The sequence below is a fragment of the Palaemon carinicauda genome, chromosome 3, assembly GCF_036898095.1.
Source record: "Palaemon carinicauda isolate YSFRI2023 chromosome 3, ASM3689809v2, whole genome shotgun sequence".
Classification (NCBI taxonomy): domain Eukaryota; kingdom Metazoa; phylum Arthropoda; class Malacostraca; order Decapoda; family Palaemonidae; genus Palaemon; species Palaemon carinicauda.
In genome coordinates this window covers 87,201,861-87,204,360 of record NC_090727.1, presented here as the reverse complement: position 1 = coordinate 87,204,360, position 2,500 = coordinate 87,201,861, and positions in this window count along the sequence as shown.

Sequence of the window (2,500 nt, the reverse complement as noted above, 5' to 3'; positions counted from 1 at the left end):
TCCCGTGTTTCTAATCTTTTCTTTTTACATGATGCAGGAACGGGCGTGCGATTTTTGGTAGACACGGGTGCTTGTCGTTCTCTTTTGCCAAGGAAACTCTTCAAGACACGACGTAGTCTGTCTACATCTGCTGACGTCCGCTTGGTAGCAGCCAACGGATCTGCGATACCCATCTACGGTTACGAGAACCTCACATTATCGCTCGAAAACGGTAAATTCAATTGGAAGTTTCTCGTTGCTGACGTCACATTGCCAATTCTCGGTGCGGATTTCCTCTCTCATTTCCACCTTCTGGTCGATATCGCCCACCGACGATTGGTCAACGCAGACTCGTACTTGTCGACACCTCTTCAACCCGCCCCCTCTAACCTCGTTCTCCACATTAGCGCACCCACGGATGCCTACGCCCACCTCCTCATGTTGTACCCTGAAGTTTTCCGTCCAGAACTTCGCCAAATGCCCACGGTTCCTGCCAAGCACGGCATTTATCACCATATCAAGAAGACGGGACCCCCAGTCTTCCCAAAATTCAGACGTCTGGCACCGGAACAATGGGCATCCGCCAAACAAACGTTCGCCGAAATGGAGGAAATGGGCCTTTGCCAAAAGGCCTCCAGCCCATGGTCGTCACCCTTACACATCGTTCTGAAGAAAGATGACTCCCTCCATCCGTGTGGGGATTACAGGCGCCTGAGCATGCAAACAGAACCGGATCACTACCCCTTCCCAAACATTGCCGATATGACCTCCTACCTGCGCAAAGCAAAGGTTTTCTCTAAGCCCGACCTCCTGAAGGGGTATTATCAGTTGCCTATGAACCCAGAAGACATCCTCAAGACTGCCATTTTGGTATATACAACTTTAATTACTCCTGTTTTGGCCTTCGTAATGCTGGGGCCACGTTTCAACGTCTCATGGATGGCATCTTAGGGGACCTCCCTTTCTGTGTATGTTATGTGGATGACATACTTGTGTTCTCCTCCTCAAAAGAGGAACACCTCCGTCACTTGCGCATCATGCTCGACCGCCTGCAACAAAATGGCCTTGTAGTCCGGTACGACAATTGTACCTTTGGCGCCAACGAAGTGTCGTTCTTAGGGCACCGCATCACTCCTGAAGGAGTCCACCCCCTCCCTGAGAAGGTAGCAGCCGTTCAGAACTTCCCCGTGCCCTCGACCGTCAAAGCTCTGCAGGAATTCTTAGGCATGATCAACTATTATCACCGTTTTTTGCCAGCCATTGCCGCCACTCTTGCTCCCCTCTACGCCTCCCTGCAGGGGAGAGCCAAAGGACCTGAAGTGGGGTCCCCTTCAAGAAGATACCTTCTGCAATGCAAAGAAGTCCCTATCAACTGCTGCGGCTCTAACTTTTCCTATCCCACATGCCCCTCTCCTTCTCTCCACCAATGCCAGCGACGCCGTTATTGGTGCAGTACTCGAGAAGGTGGTCAACGGCTTGCCCCGCCCATTGGCCTTCTTCAGCAGAAAACTATCCAAGGCAGAATCGGGTTATTCTACCTTCGATCGAGAATTGCTGGCGGTGCACTTGGCTGTCCGTCACTTTCGCCATTTCTTAGAAGGTACGCCCTTCGTCATTCGCACAGACCACATGCCTCTGGTGCACGCCTTCACTCGACATTCTGATGCCTGGTCCGCCCGGCAACGTCGACATCTCTCCGCCGTGGCTGAATACAATTGCACCCTTCAATACGTCCCTGGGAAAATGAATCCCGTTGCCGATGCTCTGTCAAGAAACACGTTGGCTGCCGTTCAACTGGGATTAGATTACAACGCCCTGGCTGAAGCTCAACGACAGGATCCAGTATATCAAGCATCTAGGACATCCTGCACGTCCCTCCGTTGGGAAGACTTCCCCCTCGAAGACTCCAACACCACCCTCCTCTGTGACGTCAGTACTGGTAGACCGCGACCTTGGATTCCTGCTCCCATGCTACGGCAGGTGTTTGATTTCATTCACAGCCTTTCACATCCCTCGTGCCGTTCTACTGCACAGCTGCTGAAGGCAAAGTTCATTTGGCACGGCATTTCTAAGAATGCTAAGGATGGGGTCCGCACCTGTACTTCTTGCCAAACTTCCAAAGTACATCGACACTCGGATTCAGAGGTGGGCACCTTTCCTCAACCTCAGCGTCGTTTTACACACATTCACGTCGACGTTGTAGGCCCCCTACCCACATCACAAGTACATCGTTACCTGTTTACCGTCATCGACCGCTCCACTCGTTGGCCTGAAGCCATTCCCATGGAAACTGCAACGTCCGCCTCAAGTACATCTGCCTTACTCTCTGGATGGGTTGCAAGATTTGGTATCCCTGAGCATATTACTTCAGACAGGGGAACCACTTTCACCTCTCAATTGTGGACATCATTAGTGAATCTCCTGGGCATCACCCTACATCAGACAATGGCCTACAACCCCGCTGCCAATGGAATAGTTGAACGTTTTCATCGCACCCTCAAAGCAGCTTCGATGTCCCGCT